This window comes from Pelobates fuscus, chromosome 4 (assembly GCF_036172605.1).
Source record: "Pelobates fuscus isolate aPelFus1 chromosome 4, aPelFus1.pri, whole genome shotgun sequence".
Taxonomy (NCBI): domain Eukaryota; kingdom Metazoa; phylum Chordata; class Amphibia; order Anura; family Pelobatidae; genus Pelobates; species Pelobates fuscus.
In genome coordinates, this window is record NC_086320.1 from 373,439,657 (window position 1) to 373,452,295 (window position 12,639).

Consider the following 12,639-nt stretch of genomic DNA (forward strand, 5'->3'; position numbering starts at 1 on the left):
GAGACATATTAGGGACTTACAGTTTTAATCAAAATGATTCAATTCCCATTGAAAATCTGTTATTTTTGTCAAAATGTACAGACTTTTAGCTGTTTACAATGAACAAATCAAACAAAATCAATCGGAATAGTTGAACACAAAAATGCTTCAAGTTGTTTCCACAAATTGAACTGGAAATGCAACTTATATTGACTTCTCCAGTCTTAAAATTATTCAACCACCTGAAAAGAATCCCTCACAACAGCACAAATATGCAAAACAGGTGTTGATTCAAGGGCTTCATTAGTTGCACCAGATGTGTGTAAGAAATTATGACCCTCTTACAAGGATATTCTTTTAGGGAATGTGTGACAAATAAGACACAAACCCAAGTGTATAATAAAATGTATTAATATTAATTTAAGGATACTGTTAGATTTTAAGAGGATATACATATTACACTTTATACATTAAATCCAATACATAATCAAAAGATACATAATAAAAGGGCAATACTTAAACATTTCAATGGAGGTCTTCCCTTGCGCCTTCATCTTGGGTAATCTGGGACAGACTATCAGTTCACCATGGCCCTGCTTGCTGTGCTGTCCTCTCCAAAGAGACAAAGAGAGAGAGAGAGAGACTTCCTTGGATGTTGTCCTTTTAAAGACTGATTCTTGGAGTAATAAACTACAAGTCCCAGAATTCATTTTCCCTCCCAAAAGTGGTTTATCCCGCCCTCTTTCTCCAGAGAGTTTTGTCTTTACACAAGTCTTTCCCTTTGATCTCTTTCCTCCAGCCATAGTGTAACATTGTGAAAGAAGTGACCAGTTAGGGTTGGTTTCTGGGTAGGTTAGACAGAATTGCTTCGGAAAACACACACTTCCATGGTTACACCTAGATGTTAAAACAGGTTGGCAGGAGAACTGCTGGAGGGATGTAAGCTTTTGTTTTAGCTGGATGTTGTAAAATGCAATTGAAAGCTTTGATCCTTATCACACTGTTATCATGTAAATGACCCCAACTTGTGAAACCAGTGACATACACAGAAAGTTAGATACAATATTGCAGTTTGGCATATCAATTTCTTACATGTGCTTGAGCTGGAACACTTAAATACCTGAATTTGCTAGGGTTTGTTGAGTGTCATGTTTGACTGCATGTTAGAAATATGGCCATGTCAAAATAATGGTCCACAAAGTTAAGAGAAGAGATCATCTCCCTTTACAAATAAGGAACAGAATACAAAAAGATAGTGAGGATAACACTGAATATTCCTAGAGACACTGTTGGAAGCATAGTTTGTAAGTTCAAAGTTGAAATAACAGTGGTTACACTACCTGGACAGAGCAGAAAGGAAGAAGCTACCAATGGCTGCAAACAGAATTTTGAGAAGGCAGGTTGTGAAAAACCATCAAGTGACTGCAAAAGACCTGAAGCAAGACTTGGTGGCCATAGGCACTAAAGTTTCAGTGAGCACTGTAAGGCGCGTACTAAACACAGACGGTTTCCAAGCCAGAACTCTTAGATGTACAACACTTCTGACCCTAAAGAACAAGAAGAAAGACATACACTGAAAATAACACTCTGCCTACAGTTAATTATTATTCATATAGTGCCAACAAATTCCGTAGCGCTTTAAAATGGGTGGACTAACAAACATGTAACTGTAACCAGTCAAGTTGGGTGGGAATGGGGTATAGTGACACAAAAGGTAAGGATAGTATTCACTGAAGACTTAGTGTTTTTTTTGTTTGTTTTTTTATTAATGACAGTTGCAGGAGTTGAATCAGTTGGGAGCCATTAACAGTTTAGTAGATACGCTTTCGTGAAGAAATTAGTTTTTAACGATTTTTTTGAAGGAGTGGAGACTGGGTGATAGTCTAACAGAGAAGGGAGTTCCACAGGAACGGTGCAGCCCTAGAGAAGTTTTGAAGGCGAGCATCAGAGGTGGGAGTACAAACAGATAGATGGAAGTCTTCGGCAGAGCATAGGAGCCTAAATGGGACATACTTGTGTATTAGGGAGGATAGATAGGTGAGAGCCACATTATGTAGCTGTTTGAAAGCAAGAATCAGAATTTTAGATTGAGCCCTATATCTTATAGGAAGCCAATGCAGGCACTGATGTGGGAGGTGCGGGTTGAAAGGAAGAAGAGCCTCCCCTCCGCATTCATTACAAAATTAACGGGGCACGTTGGGAACACGTAGGACCACTGAGAAGCGGATTACAGTAGTCAAGACAAGAGAGGATGGTGGCAGCACCTTAGTCGCGTCTGGTGTTAAATAGGGGCGGATGCGTTCGGATGTGACAATCGACTGGACATGAGGTGTGAAGGAGAGCTTGGAGTCAAAAAGAACACCCAGGCTGCGAGGTAGAGGTGATGGTGGTGCTGTTGACTTGGAGGGAGATAGAAATGGGAGTAGCAACACTTGAGGGAGGGAAGACCAGAAGTCCTGTTTTGGACAGATTGAGTTTAAGGAAATGGGCAGCCATCCAGTTAGAAATTGCAGAGAGGCAGTCTCAGGCACGAGATCAGGAGAGGACAGGTAGATTTGCCAAATCAAAAAAGTGTCAATTTGATTTACATCAGTGCCCCCTCCTCTAGGCGATGCTTTGTCAGTATTATGGTAACTGTGGTTCTAGAACTTTTTGGACCATTTGGTAAACATGATGGGAGTTACTGCAATCCAGCTGCTGTATCTTTGCCCCCATAAAGTCTCATGCACTGCCCTGATTAGACTATTTCCTACTACCTGAGCAGTGAAGTCATCTTTCACACCCTGGCTGTGGCCTGTAAGGAGCCCTTGACTTTTCCCCTCAGGAAAGATGACATCACACTTCCAGATGGCTGGAAAATATCAAGTGTGAATGTGGCCTGATTGTTCTAGAATGCGCTAGAAGAAGTATAAATGAATTACATTATTTTTCATTGTTTGAATAGTTGGCATTCCTGTACCCAAAATGCAGTTAATGGAGGGCAAGGTCTGTATGTACACGTGGCACTGCTTATAATTAAATGGTTAGGGGAATGAACGGGTTACAGAAGTTACAAACAGTTAAACTAGCTTCAGTCAATGCCACAGAGAGCTAAGTGTAAGGAGCCAGGTTCAGGCAGCTGTCTGTCCTGGGGACAAAGTGTGAAATCCAGATGTTCCCAGGAAGCACTCAGGGAGGCAGTAAAATGACCACCCCCCCAGCCAGCCAGTCACCACAGGGGGTATTAATCTGAACATGAAATTAAACAACTGCAATTGAAAAATAATATTCTATATTCACTCATCAATTTATAGAGAAATAATATCTATTAATCCATCATCTATCAATCTATCTATCATCAATTAGCTTCGACCTTTTATTTCCTCTATATTACTGTGTTTTCATTATTATATTGATATTGTTATTTGCATCTTATTTCTGTCTAAAATCTATTTTAAATATGTCTATTTTATTTTCATTATTCCATATTACTCTATTTTTCTTTACATTTGCCTATCTATATTATTTTGCCTTATTTTATTGTGTGTCTGTCTAGCAACTGCAAGTCATGTTTCTATATGCACAAATTAGGGAGTGATTCAAACGAACCGGTGTGATGTCTTGTTTTTCTGGATGGGCATGGCATGAAAAGGGCTGCCCCACATTATTTAGCATTAGCCAACGTTAAACTGAAAGTAGATCCGTGCTGTACGTGACTAACATTGCATTTGGTTAAATACTAGGGTCCAGTCATAATTAAGGACTGTCTTTGAGAACCAGGGTTAGTTGGCCAGTGTACCTGACCTGGACATTATTGCAAAGAGTGTGTACAGTGGGCAATGCCCTGATTAATGTGCTCACTCTGTTACACATGGTCTGCCAACTAAAGCATATCATGTTTAACTAGATTCGGTGTCTAATTTATCTTTACTTATGAAACATGCAATATATAACATCCCCTATCACAATACATTAGCAGCAGCATTTTATATGAGGCTCATTGATCTTAATACACAATGTTTGTCTTTTTTTAAATCCCTTCCTTCTGGATTTAATACAATGTTCCAGCTCTGCAGGAGTTAACATAGTGGAAGCTTCCCAGCCCAGCACATGAGTGAGGCTGCCCTCGATCATACCACTGTACCCAAAAAAACAGGGGTGTCATTATAACTATTTATTTTATTTCTATTCCCTCTTTTCCTCTGCTAATATGCCAAACGCTAATTCTTCCCCCAAAACGTCAAAGTGAACTATCAGCCAATACTCCTCCCTGTCCAGGGGTGGAATTTAGGGTGGTGAATATTTGGGTTTCCCTGGGGTAGATGGAGACGCCCTGAGTATAGGCTGCAGAGCTCAGTCTGCCTGAAGTGTGGGAGGTAAGCGGATGTGTGTGCATTATCCATATAGAATGTTACTAATGTATCTCTTTGGAATCTTTGCAACATTGTATCATTGTGGGCGATCCACAAGCAGTAACAAAGGGATTTGTTTACAAATAACCATCAATAACATGGCTGATTCTCTCCCGTAGCTGTCAATCAGTCAGTCCTGTAAGAGAGTATATATTTTATCTGTTTTGGCTTTTCAAAAAGTTCTCTTTTAACCCTGTGTGTTCCAATGGGTTTAGGAACATAATGCTGCTCTCCCATCTTTCATTTATCAAATGGGGTATGTTTTAAACTCTATTTTCTTTTAATGAAAAAATGGCAGTTTGCTCACCCCTGATATAAAATGGATCAGTTCTCACTAGAAGGTTACTAGAAGTTTGGAATATCATATGAATCAATCACGTCGTGTGGTTATTATTGAGTGACTGTTATAAAGTACAGTCAAATAGAGACACACGTACACACAATTGTTGATATAATAATATGTACCTCTGCAATTGAATCAATATTCAGAAATCTGTATAGGCTGTACAATTTGAAGGGAAGGAGGTTTAAAAAAAAAAACATTACTGTGCACTGTTTCTGTGTAAGAATGTAGTTTCAATGTGGTGGTGTGAACATGTCGAATAATACAGAGAACAAGGTTATTCATTAAATATCAATTTTGCCATGGTAGAATCAGAAAATAATCAGATTGGCCCTAAATAACTCAACAAGTTCTTAGAAATTTCCAAAACAATTATAAGGTTGTTGCACGGAATTAAATGCTTGGGATGAGGGAATGTATTCTGCATGCTTTCCCTTCTGGTGGAAGGGGTGCCCTGAATGGAAATGATATATTCATGCCCTATTAAAGGGACACTATATGCAGCAAAACAGCTTTAGTTTAATGAAGCAGTTTTGGTATATAGATCATGCCCCTGCAGTGGCATTGCTTAATTCTCTGTCATTTAGGAGTTAAAGGGACACTATAGTCACACAGACCACTTCAGCTCAATGAAGTGGTCTGGGTGCCAGGTCCCCCAGATTTTAACCCTTCGGATGCAAACATAGCAGTTTCAAAGAAACTGCTATGTTTACATTTGGGGTTAAGCCAGCCTCTAGTGACTGTCTTCCGGACAGCCACTAGAGTCGCATCTGCAACGCTGGACGCATATTATGCCTCCATCGCGCTTAGAATCCATAGGAAAGCATTGAGTGGGTTTACTCTGTTACACATATCATCACTATGGTTAATGGGAGGTCTTTGAGAGACCTGATTTCAGGGCCGGACTGGCGCACCGGGATACCGGGAAATTTCCCGGTGGGCCGTCGGCACCTGGGGCCGGGGTGACCTGCGGCCGCAGGAAGAACTTGAAAGGCGGCCGCAGGGGAAGTTCTTCATGAGGCCGCTGGGGGAGCAGGCTGTTCTGTCTCTGCTCCCCCTCCCTCGCGCGTTAGAAAGAGACCGGGGCCGGAATATGACGTCATATTCCGGCTCCGGTCTCATTAAGCTGCGCGCGAGGGAGGGGGAGCAGAGACAGAACAGCCTGCTCCCAGAAGAGCCTGCTCCCCCAGCGGCCTCATGAAGAGCTTCCCCTGCGGCCGCCTTTCAAGTTCACCAGCACAGCTATCAGTCTGCCCACCCACAGGTACCAAATAGTATGTATGTCAGTGGGAGTGTGTGTGTGTCATGCTGTGTGTGTGTCATGCTGTGTGTGTGTCATGCTGTGTGTGTGTCATGCTGTGTGTGTGTCATGCTGTGTGTGTGTCATGCTGTGTGTGTGTCATGCTGTGTGTGTGTCATGCTGTGTGTGTGTCATGCTGTGTGTGTGTCATGCTGTGTCATGCTGTGTGTGTCTGTGTCATGCTGTGTGTCTGTCTGTGTCATGCTGTGTGTCTGTCTGTGTCATGCTGTGTGTCTGTCTGTGTCATGCTGTGTGTCTGTCTGTGTCACGCTGTGTGTGTGTCTGTGTTACGCTGTGTGTGTGTCTGTATGTGTCATGCTGTGTGTCTGTCTGTGTCGTCTGTATCATGGTGTGTGTGTCTGTCATGGTGTGTGTGTCTGTCATGGTGTGTGTGTGTGTGTCAGTCGTGGTGTCTGTGTGTGTTTTTTTAAAAATAGTGTTTTACTCACCTTTTTTTTTTTTTTTTTTTTTTCCAACGTCGTGCTGGTCTCTGCCTCAAGCTTGATGATCTCAGCCAATCCGCACTGACACAGGAAGCGCCTCTAGTGACCGTCTGAGTGTCTGTCACTAGAGGTGTCACTAGGAAGCAATGTAAACACTGCCTTTTCTCTGCAAAGTCAGTGTTTACATTCAAAAGCCTGCAGGGACAGGCTATAGACACCAGAACCACTACATTAAGCTGTGTGTGTGTGTGTGTGTGTGTGTGCGCCTGCTAGTGAGCTTGCTTGCTTGCATGTGTGTGTGTGTGTGCCTGCTAGTGAGTGAGCTTGTGTTTTTATGTCAATGAGCTTATGTATATTAGTGAAATTGTTTGTCTATGAGGCTGTGTATCAATGAGCTTGTGTGTGTCAGTGAGATTGTCTGTGTCTGCATGTGAGTATGCTTACTGTATAATTAAATGTTTTACTCTGAAAGGACCAATATATATTAGAAATATTACATATTACATGCAACAATATATGGCGCAATGACTTATGGGGCTGGCATAGATTTTTTTTTTCCAGGGCTGCTTTGTATCCCCAGTCCGGCCCTGCCTGATTTAGTTTTTTATTTATTTACATTAACTTTTCACAGTTTGCTTGCTGTTAACTCTCTCTATTAATAATAACAAAGTATTACATCTTGTCTTCTTCCCTTCTGTACCAATGTCTTTGTCCTATCTCTTCTTTTCTCCTTATTTTTCACTCTATTCCTCCTTTTTGTCAAACCGTGGTGCAAAACACAACATTCCAAACGAAATTACTGAATAAATCTTACAATGGCAACCGTATAACACAATCTGAAACAAGACGATAGCTGTATATTGTTTCCTGAAAGCTATGCACTTTGAAAATTAATTTGTTGTTAAAATACAGTAAAGGTCAACAGTATTCAATCAAATCATTTAGCATTTAAAAAAAAATAACTAAATTTTACTGGGCGGTTTTGGAAGATGGATTGATGGCGCTTATTTCCACATTAATAGTCATTGAACCATCTGAAAAGATCGGGGTCATAGACTGTGTGTATCCAGAAAGCAGTAACGCCTTGGGCTACAGGATCACTTAACTGAATATTTCTGTTTGTGATAATCAGGTCATGTAATTTGTTAGCCCTATCCCATTCATTGCAAGAGGACGGCAAGACAGAGGGAGGGCTAGCAATGGCTTGTGTTAAAGGGAAAATGACATTTTCTGGAAATTATACCACGGAACTAAACAATGACAATCACCTATAACTAGCTTTATCCTCTGGGTGTTTTAGATTTGATTTATCTTATTTATGTTAAAGGTGCACTCTAATATTAGGGCTTTCCTCGCTCCAACACCCCGCAGCACAGAAAGGGTTAAAAACCCTTAATTCAGTTACTTGAGTCTAGCCCCAATGTCCCTCAATTGCTGAATAAGGCTCCTCCTCCCCCGATATCGGGGTCCTAATGCACATGTGAGGCAAGCGTCGCGCTCACATTAGGACAACCCCATAGGAAAGCATTGAGTCAATGCTTTCCAATGGGCTTTTAGCTGATGCTGAATGTCCTCACGTATGGCAGCCACTAGAGGGGGAGTTTACTCTGCAATGTAATTATTGCAGTTTATTAATTACTGCCATAATTACCAATGCAGGGTTAAGGGGACTGGAACACTGCACCCAGACCTCTTCAATGAAGTGGTCTGGGTGCCTATAGTGTCCCTTTAATAATATCTATCTACATTAGAATATTCCTTGTACGATCTAGATTATAGGCTCTCCCTGATGAATAAACTCACAATCCTGGTTTCACTATAGTCGTCATTCCTCTTTCTTGTGAGATCATACAGACAGATGATTTCTGCCAAATATTTCTCTGTAGAGAGTGGGCATTCGTGGTAATCACCGTAGTGCTCTATTAGAATTTTACTCCTAAAGACGCATTACATTGCTTCTCCCTGGGAAAATGAAACTGTGTTCAGGAGTCCTTCTTTATTAGCAAGTCCTTCCACAGACTAATAAATATAGAAATGGCATTGCTTGCAATAGTCGGTCTTCAAGGACAGCGTCCAGACACTAAAACTACTACATTAAAGGGGGCACTGTCCCTTTTTAATATTATGTTTACTTACCTGTATATCTAACATTCAGCCACTTGCTGAAAATATTCATCCTGCTGATTTTGGGCAAATCAAATGTTTCTCCATAAAGAAGCACTGAGAGCCCAAATGAGCATGTGCAGTAATTGCACCAGTGGGATTCTGCTCAGAGAGAAGTATGTTTTTTTTTTTTGTTTCTCAGATGTTAAAATGTATATTTACACAGCGTTCTGTCAAACTAGAGGATTCCTTCGAGTCACAGCTTTATCCTGAATTTTAGTGTATGTGTTTCATTTGCATCTCTTGCCATACCTGACAATCTTACTTCACTATGTATATTATTTTATTATAAGAAATAAAGGCATGTTATATTCTCTATTTACTTCCCTCCTGGATACATTGCACGTTTCATTAGTGGCAGAAAATCAATTGTTAAACGGTCATATTGTGTGACCAATGGGTCTGTCCTTAACTTCTTCTATTCTTAAACTACACTTTCTTTGCAGGGAATGCACGGTTTGATCAGGTCCGAATGTGATTCTTATGTGTCTTCACCTGAATTTGCTTCAAATTAGGCATTTTTAGACGTTTTAGCCCACTCTGGGTCTTTTATCAAGCTTGACAGATGCTAGCTACAGTGCAGGCCGAACCATTGCAATGCTTGTTCACGTCCAATAAATCTGCTTAAATCTACTAAATACAATTACCATTTTATGATGTTATAGAAACAAGATGGCCTCAAGCTATACAGTCATGTCTAACTACGAGAGTAATGCAAGGAGGGCCTAGTACAGTATATCATACTTGTTATGCACGTTAATTGTTGGGAGCCAAGACTTCTTGCTAGACATGTTAATATATACAAGTATAACTGTAAGTAAACCTGCTATTAAGTTAGTGCACCCCTGGGTGCATTATTAGTAGTACGCCGGACTGCAGTGTCATTAGACAGCGTGAGGAGAGAGAGCAGAAATAATAAGCAAATTATAAAAAGAACATAATAGGGGGCGTGTCTTGGCCACCATCTTAGATGGCCACGTTTTAGAGAGGCTCCTGGTCAAGGGGGGCAATTTTGTTCAAATTTAACTGCAAAATAAATATTTTACTTATGATAACTAATAGGTAATAACTATCTGAACATAGAGAAACAAAGAAAAAACGAAAAATCTGTACCTGCAATAAAGAAAACGGGAGCAGGAGCTGCTGGGGTGAGTAAGGGTTCCCAGGCTCACTCCCCTGCTTCCAAGCCCGGTTCGCGGCTGGTTTCGCCGCTTAAAATATCGTTGGTGGCGCCGGGGAAATCCCTCCCCACCTCCCTCCCGGTCTCCCATGCCAAATTGTATGCCTGTGCGGTCGCGTCCCGCTCGCAGCATCCAGAGAGCGGCGGGACCGCGGCCGCACTGGCCGACACCTCTGTGTGCGGCTCAGAGTGCTCCGAGCACTCAGCATGCTCGGAGCACAGAGTTGTGTCTCCCGCGAGCGGCAAGGACCACCCAGCAAGCCGCTCGCGGTCTCAGCATAGAGCAGCACGGTCACTCACTTACAAAAGTGACCGGGCTGCAAGTAAAGGGGAGGGTAGTGTGAGGTCTCGCTCCCCATCGGGATCCTCAGCCTCCAGGTTGTCGGTCCCGGTGGGGGGGGGGCTCTGCTATCCGACCCAAAATTCTTAAAGGGACAGTAAGGGCTATGGAAAGCCCAAATGTACAAAATATGGAAATAGGAGCTGAAATGCTCCAAACAAGTACTTTCTCTGCACTACCACAGAGAAAAGGACATGATGCCACAACAAAGATGGCTGCCAGACCAGACATTGCATATTCCACTCCCAAGATGGCCACTGCCACCTCCAATATGGCTACCACCACATTTATGGCAGCGACTTACAATCCGAATATGCCACCTGAATTGGCAGATGATCTGCCACCATCAGCTGGCATGATAATACAACTCATTAAAGATTTGAGAGTTGATCTGAAAAACGACTTTAAGAAAGACTTTGACACTTTATATGGAGCCATGGAGGGCATTAATCAGCGGACGGAAATAATAGAGAATAGATTGCACTCTCAAGAGCAATCTCACCTGGATTTGGTTGAAACTGTAAAAGAGCTTCAGAAGCAAGTACACCAACAAGCGGAAAAGTTAGCGGACGCCGAGGATAGAAGTAGGCGTAATAACCTAAGGATCAGGGGGATCCCTGAAAATATAGACTCTCTGGAATTACAAAGTTATTTCCAGGCAATGGTGAAGTCAGCTCTACAAACTGCTAAAAATACGGATCTGCTACTGGACCGCATCCATAGATTGCCTAAACCTGGTAATGCGCCTACGGCTGCACCCAAAGATGTGATAGTGAGATTTCACTATTACCACGTTAAAGAGGAATTTATGGGTGCAGTACGCACGTCAGGTCTCACGGGGGACTACAGCGGTATGAAGGTCTTCCAAGACTTCTCTGCCCAAACAATGAGGCGACGCAGAGAATTTCAACTTTTTACCGCGGATCTAAGACAAAGAGGGATAAGATACAGATGGGGATTCCCGGTTAAAGTCCTTTTCCGCATGGATGGCAGGAATTTCATAATCACGTCGCCTGAGGAAGGAATGGAACTCATCCAATCCATGAAAAGAAGTCAGGTATCGCCTCATAGACTCTCGCCATCTACTCCTCTGCATGCCAGTAAGAGAAGCAAATCTGACACTTCCTGAGTTTCCAGTTTATAGAGCTACAGTCTTCATTTTCCACGGTCGTAAATCGTTCGACACTTCAAGTTTAGATGTTCTTCCTATCTTCACTAAGGGATTTTATTTACTTCTTTTTATATACGTTTATTTACATGATTTTTTTTTCTCTCTTGATTTTTATGGCTTGGTTCCGAGAAAACTTTATCTCTGTAACAGACTATTGAGTCCTGCTCCAGTCTGGAGATTTAACGGGATTACTTTGAATCTTGACTTGTTTCTCCTCGTTATGACTGTCCTTGGAGTTTGCACACCAATGATTATTTGATATGCAACTTAATAGTTTATTTCAGAAATCTATTTGACCACTTAAGTATTTCCAAATTTTTCCAAATTTTCACAATCAATATTATTTTGTGGGTTTTTTTTTTCATTATTATTTTTTTTTTTTTCTTGGTGTGTTTTTTTTTTTATTTATATTGCCCCCCTTGTACCCAGCAGCCTTCTCTCCCCCCAACCTGGGCCTAATACCCTGAGATGGAGAAACTTGTTTTGCTCTCCCTCATGGCCCTTTTTCACTGTTTGTTTATTTCCCCTGATAGGGGTATATACCCAAGTTTTTTGTACCCCGTTGATATTTTTATTTTTCTATTTTCTTTGACCATCCATCCTTTAAAATTTGGTAGAAATGTTTCCAGATCACGAATCACAGAAATGCCTCATACAAAAATGCATATTATGTGGCATCAGCGACTTGCACAAATCTGTTTATTTATTCCTGTACACACATGTACACAACTAGAGTTTGTTGTGACAGTATTGTTGGATGTCTCTTTATTGGAAGGCGGTTGTTCGGACTCTCACAAAGTTGAATGTTCTTTTACTCTTTATCAAGCATTGCTGTTCCATAAATTATGGTTTTAAAATATGTCATTTAATGTGAGAGGCCTGAACACCGCCCACAAAAGACGCTTACTATTTAAAGAAGCAAAATACAACAAATCAGATGTCATCTGTGTACAGGAAACGCATTTTAAAAATGATAAAAAACATAAGATTATGTCAAAGCTTTTCCCAGTCCAATATCATAGCACTTATAAATCCAAGTCTAGAGGTACATCGATCTTCTTCCATAGGAATGTAGCATGTTCGACGAACAAAGTAATGACGGATGATGACGGGAGGGATTTAATATGGATAGGTTCACTTAACACTATTGAATATACTATAGTGAACATGTATTTTCCCAACACCGGTCAGTTGCAGTTCTTTAGGAAATTGATGGACTTAGTGAATGAGAATGTGAGAGGCAGCTTGGTAATGTGTGGTGATACGAATTTTGTTATGGACGGTGAATTGGATAACGCTAGGGAAGACAGTGATCAACAACATAGAGGG

At 41.3% G+C, this 12,639-nt stretch overlaps 1 protein-coding gene across 2 annotated transcripts in view; it reads left to right on the forward strand.

The window, feature by feature from the left end:
* The first annotated feature begins 4,266 nt into the window (after positions 1-4,266).
* SELENON (selenoprotein N) overlaps positions 4,267-12,639 on the forward strand; it is a 322,589-nt gene continuing 314,216 nt past the window's right edge. For both annotated transcript variants that reach the window (XR_010090789.1, XM_063452741.1), the window contains exon 1: positions 4,267-4,334. The gene's annotated coding sequence lies outside the window, so the exon portion shown is untranslated. The remainder of the gene's footprint in view (positions 4,335-12,639) is intronic.